The sequence below is a fragment of the Aedes albopictus genome, chromosome 1 (assembly GCF_035046485.1).
Source record: "Aedes albopictus strain Foshan chromosome 1, AalbF5, whole genome shotgun sequence".
Taxonomy (NCBI): Eukaryota; Metazoa; Arthropoda; class Insecta; order Diptera; family Culicidae; genus Aedes; species Aedes albopictus.
Genome location: NC_085136.1, coordinates 244812988 through 244818987, shown reverse-complemented (window position 1 = coordinate 244818987; position 6000 = coordinate 244812988). Strand labels below are relative to the sequence as shown.

The window sequence follows — 6000 nt, the reverse complement described above, 5'->3', positions numbered from 1 at the left end:
ATTCATGGAATCAAAAAATTCTTTTATGATTCCGTCGTCGTCGGACCTAAATGCTTCCAAGTCATATTCATAAAATCATGGTTGAGGGAGATGAAGCCATGCATAGAATTCATGGAATTAAGAATTACTTTTATGATTCCGTCGTCATCGGTCCCAAATGCTTTTAATTAGATAAATAAATCGTTGCAAGCTAAAATCATAAGAAAATAAAATACGTGATATCAGAGCCCATTTCTATGATTTTGGGATCTTTCCATCATCTTTTTTTTTCTATGAGCAAGCAGCACTTTTTAGTTGGCTTCTTGTTAGTGAAGATATGTCATGTTCAAATACAAAAGGGAACAACAATGATCGAACTCACCGGATAATCATATTTAGCTGGTTTACTATTTTTGTCTTTGGCTGCTACATCTAGGGTAAACAGGTATAATATGCCCCCCCCCCCCCCCCCTAAGCAGAAATGGCAATATATCTGAAACTAGCGCCTTATTTCATCTATTGTTCACTGCAAATCGTTGTTACTAAAGTTAGTGAAGTGTTGCATGCGAACTTTGCCTTTGGAGACGTGGCTATGGAAGCGTTGGAACGTTTTTCGAAAACGTTCCAAAATTTGGATTTTCAAAACAAACGGGGCAATACGCCCCCTCCGAAGAAAAACGTCCAGCCCCGTGATAAAACTGTCCCAGGGGATAATTCCACCACATGCTTATCCTAGGAGGGTCTTTCAACAAGTGTTTAACTGCATAAAAGTTGCAAAGTAACACAAGCGAACAGAACTAGCTTCGTTTACAATGAAGTAAGCTCACAAGAGGTAAAATATTACGCCAAAAGCCTCCATTTCAGACTTTTTGATATTTTTATTGCTTTTCTATACCAATCCACTAACGGACCAGCTTGATGGCAATGATTCGTCTGCGGTAACACGCTTCAATTTTCAAGCGCTGATGCCCTCCAAACCATATCGATTGTTCACTAGTTCACACCACTTGCTGAGTCTCCGAAGTCGTCGAACGAAGGATAAACCGGAAAAATAGAGATAATTACCGAAAATTAGCGCGCGCGATTCCCACTTTGCTTCACCCTCCGTACATATACTCGAAACTACGACGGATGGCACAACGAAAACGCGAACTGGGCACTGTTTACTTTTTGCGCCTTTACTTTTTAGTCAATCAACTCCCAACAAACTTCCGAATCTTACGGGCACACTGTTTTGATGTTCCATTTCCTGATATATATACATTTATTACTCTAACCAAATAAAAACTTTGCAAAAATAGCAGGTTCAACTTTTCCACATGTCTGTGCTGGACTACCGCGCGATTTATATAATTGCATATGGCAGATAAGTGTAACGCTAGGAAGCGACCATGAATATAATTTATGGAAATGCTTGTTTCTATTCATATTTCTGGTCAACTCATTCATGATATTATGAATCATAACCATGATAATATGAATTGGCAGACATCATAAGAACATGATTTTTTATTCATGATGAGGGGAATGGATTTTTTTTCCGTGTAGTGCCCAAAATACCGACCGCTGCCCAAGTGGTTCGCTACCCTATCTCAGTGGGCCAACAGATCTTTCGCCCCAGAATCGCCGAGCTAGCCACACCACCTAAGTAAAGAGGCGCTCTCACTAGACTCCGGTATGTCGTCACGTCTTCCAAAGGTTGACTAGGTATCCTCGGCCTTGAGGTAGCCAACGTCCATCGGGCCTCTCGCTGACTTCGCATCTGCCATGCCGCCGTGCTTCTTGATCAGGTAGTCGATATAGGTTACTCCGAGACGTATCCTGTATCGACCGCCATCGTACTCTACTTCCAGGCCAAGGAAATGGCGCACTTGACTCACGCGAGTCATCTGGAACTCCTGCTGCAGACTCTGGAACATCTCTGACTCTTCTCCATCAACATAGACCAACAGGTAGATCGTAGTCGTAGCCGTTGCCGTTTGCTTGATATATAGGCACAGGTCCGATTTTGTCGGCTTGTATCCATACTTCATTAGGGTTTCCATCAACTTACGGTGCCAGTATCTGACCGACTGCCACAGGCCGTGTATGCTGCGCCTGAGCCGGCACACCAGCTCCTCCTTTTCCATTGCTTCGTACCTGACAGGTTGTCTAATGAACAGTTCCTCTTCAAGCGTCCCGTAGAGATAAGCAGTCTTAACGACGAAGTGTTGGGCGTTAATCTCTCTCTTGGCCGATACTGCCAGGAACGTACGCAGGTTAGCATGACAGGTAACAGAAGCAAACATATGCTCGAAGACAACACCAGGGCGACTATTCGTGCCTTATGCATCACAACTTCACCATTATCGTTCCGCTTCCAACGATAAACTCACTTTGATCCTACTGCCCTTCTCGCAGGCGGAAACGGCAGGTTCCACACTGCTCATGGGATTCCATTTCGTCGTTCATTCCCGCTGTCATTGCGAGCTCCCTCCAGCTTCACGGAATATCGGTTCTTCCATGGCACAAGCAGCGATTCCAACGTCGTAATGCAGCACATAATCATCACATTGCGCCTTGGCTAATGGTTATGAGGCCCGTTTCCAGGTTCAGCTTCGTTGCTTTCCCGTCCATTTTGCTGTGCTTGACAACGCCGTCAAAACGGATGACTTTCGGTTTGCGGCCGAAAATATTAACGGTCCTTACATAGTCCTTAAGTCATGCCTTAAGTCTTTCTGTGCAGCTTCGCTCTTGTTCCGTAGCAGATACGTCACCCACGGTGAATCTGCTGTAGTCGTCCACAATGTGCATCACGTACCGATTGCCGATTGGAGTGAACACACAAATCTGTATGCAACGCGGATCAAGATGGCGGAGGACTTGCCAGTCGGTCTTTGTTGAGGCGCTCGATGGCCGCCCAGTCGCAGTGGCCCAACTGGCGATGTCTCTGATGTTGACAGTTCAGCATCAGCAGATGACCCTCACTCACCTTCAACGAAGACCCAAGGCATCGTAGAAAGTACAGGCTACCCCACCGACAACACGTTTCATCCAAACACACCGTCAGCTGTTTCTGCGTCAGCTTGTCAAAGGAAATCAGGCTGGTAGACAGCCCTGGTACGTACTTGACATCCCCCATGGCAATCCGCACCGTCTTGTTGTCGGCATCGACGACCAACATCAGCTCTCCACTTCCTTCATCCAGGATTTGTACCTTCTTGCCGTGCGCTACTGTAATCTAGCCGCCTGGAAATTCCCGTAGCTCCTCGAATAAGGACTTGCCGGCACTCGCCCGCTGTCAATGACCCACGACGAACACTTTTCTCCTACAGTGAACGTAACGCTACAGTTGTCGCTATGGGCGGCTTTCGCCGATCGGCGGCCTTCCACTCAGCGAATTCATCCTCATCACATCCGGGGCGTCGTCTTCGATGACGCGCCACAGGTACATACTCACGGCAGAGGAGCATTGTAACAGTGTAACAGTGCACTCTCAACAGGATTGACGAGCGAATATCTGCGCCTTCGTCAGTTCTCGCTGTAGATTCTTCCATTCATCCTTGCGTTCTCTACCTTTTCAAAAAGATTGTTTCTGCTTCTCCTGATCTGCGAAACCCTCCTTTTCATCGTTGGAAATTCTTCTTCTTCGTGGCATTTCCTCACTTCAGCAAACTCTTCTTGAGTTTACCATTTAAGATTCCTTATGATTCGGACGATCACAAGCCATGCAATTAAATCCTGTCAAACCTATGATATTCAGCGGAAGTAATGGAGAACGGACGATGGTAAAAATATTCTCGTGATTTCCAGTGGAATTTAAATAAAATTTTCTCTCAATGTTCCCCATATTTTATCGCCAACTTTCAAAACTATGGCACGTTTTGCCCCGAGTGCCCGCCCTGCCCCATCAACTTCCATGTTACACCTTTCGCAGCCTGTTCCATTCTTTCTGTTGCTTCTTTTCCAAGTCCATTGCTGATCAGCTCCCGCGATAGAAGATCAGTCACGGTGACTTTTTTTTTCTTTCAACGTCCCAAAATGTTCCCACACGCACTATAAAGTGCGTGTCTGGAACGGTGTCCAGTTCATGATACGGTCGTCGTCGTCGTCGGTCGACCAGAAGAATAGGCAACATGTGCTACCAGTGTTAACATTGAGTCACAGGTAATGGGGAGGTGATCTTTGCTCTGGTCCCGGAGGGCGGTTTGTGGGGCGAACGGGGAAGTGGATGCCGAGAGACTCTGCAAGTAGAACCAGTTTTGAAGCCACAGTCATCACCAACGTACACAAGAGGCTGACTAGATTGTAACAGAGCTCCAACATTGGCTCTTGTTGTGCTTGTTGAGGAGATAATCCGCGTGTGTACATACAAACACATGAACGTAGGTACGTAAAGGCCTCAGCGAGAGAGAATCAAACAACGCAACGGATTATGGTGATCAAAGAGATCTCGTGACTGCTAGCGTTTGTGGCTGAGTCGCTCACGTGAGTGACCCTTTCGCGACTGGGTTGTTGTGGAATGGGAAAGTTATTTGTTGCAGCAGAAATAAGTTAGATGTCAATGAGTGACAATTTCCCAATTAAAATTGATGTTATGTCTTATCGAATATGATACATTTCGTACCATATGATCGGCATATAACGAAAGCTTTAACATGTTTATCATTAGGTTAAGCGCACAGCAGCTTGCATGTTGCCTTCACCACGACTGAAAGGCGAACGTCCGGCACGGAACTCAATAAACTCTCCATTTACGTACCAACGGCAAAGGAATTCAACACTCATACCAACGCAAATGTTTCTTTGCCGAACTGAAGCGTACAGCAAGCAAGCACCGACTGAAGGTGAGTTCCCTTCTTCACCCTCGATGGAGTCACTCGTTTAACGCTCGCTCTGAAATTCGCCACCGTGTACCGCACCGGAAAGCGAAGAGCGCGCGCCTACTGAGAGTGAGTTACCAACAGAATTAGCGGTAACGGTGGTAGCAGGCAGCGCGCTGCAGTCACAGCACAGCCTACTCGACTTCGGTTCCGTTTGGGCCGTTTCAGTCCCAGAGAGACGCTCGTGCGGTGTGAATGGCAACGACGGCAGTGTGATCAAGTAGTCCGTAGGATCACCACTGCTAGAAGGGAGCTAGGGAGCAGTTCGACAACAACGGCGACACGGCGGGCGTTTTTTTTTTGTTTTCTACTAAGCGCAATAAAAGTATTGCAGAAGCGGCGCATCGGCGGCGGCAGCAGCAGCAGCGGCAGCATCCGACAACCGTCAGTCGCGGTGACGACGGTGACAGATTAACTGTGGATTAAGAGAAACACGCGTGATCGTGTTCTGAAGCGGGTTGTGTGCGTGCTTGCGCGGTTAGTGAGTTTATAATGGGTTTTCTGTTTCAAAGCAGATTTTTGTTTGTTTCTGGCTCTGTCGTGGGGTCGCAAATGTTGGAAACGAAGAAAGTTTGACAACGCGTTAACGCGTTGCAGCACAACAGCGAAACGAGTGTTTTGACAGAAGAAATGCCAAAAAGATGGAAGAAGTGTGTGCTCGTTCGACTTGCGGGATAACGGTGTTTTGGAGGCGAAGAAGAAAGTGTTTGGCTGTTGAGTGAAGAAACGGGTTTTTGTATTGGGAACGGGAATCGAAGCAAATCGGGGCCGATGAAGCGTGAACGGATCGGGTTTTCAGCAGCAGTGCAGGACCCAATCGAAGTAAATCATAAAAGGATACGGGCAGCGACACGAAGAACCAAAGAAAATGGCGTATTTCCCAGCTGCTGTGATGCAGTAGTGAGAGCGCACAATGCAGGAGGTGAAGCAGCGGCGAGGCAGAGTGTACCAAGGGCGTGGGGAAGGGGACGCCTCGCGCTCACCCTACCTGTCCCAGGCTGGCATGTGCTTTGTGTTCGGCCTGGCGTTCCCCTCCCTCGGTGTATGCGTGCACATTGACGTTTTCGTCGTTTGTTGTACACTCGGCTGAACAGACAACGAACGAACGCAGCAAACGACGAAGATGCAGAGAGGATGATGAAACATTGCAGGAGTTGCT

At 47.2% G+C, this 6000-nt stretch overlaps 2 protein-coding genes across 5 annotated transcripts in view; one reads left to right on the top strand and one right to left on the bottom strand.

The window, feature by feature from the left end:
* LOC109411881 (dedicator of cytokinesis protein 3) overlaps window positions 1-6000 on the bottom strand; it is a 681785-nt gene that overhangs the window by 327509 nt on the left and 348276 nt on the right. The window lies entirely within an intron of this gene.
* The window catches only part of LOC109412721 (innexin inx3), a 138314-nt gene that overhangs the window by 109997 nt on the left and 22317 nt on the right, over window positions 1-6000 (top strand). Inside the window, exon 1 of one of the 2 annotated variants that reach the window (XM_019686343.3) lies at window positions 4987-5318. The exons of the other annotated variant lie outside the window; for it this stretch is intronic. The gene's annotated coding sequence lies outside the window, so the exon portion shown is untranslated. Of the gene's footprint in view, window positions 1-4986; window positions 5319-6000 lie in introns of those variants that run through there. 2 annotated transcript variants of the gene reach the window in all.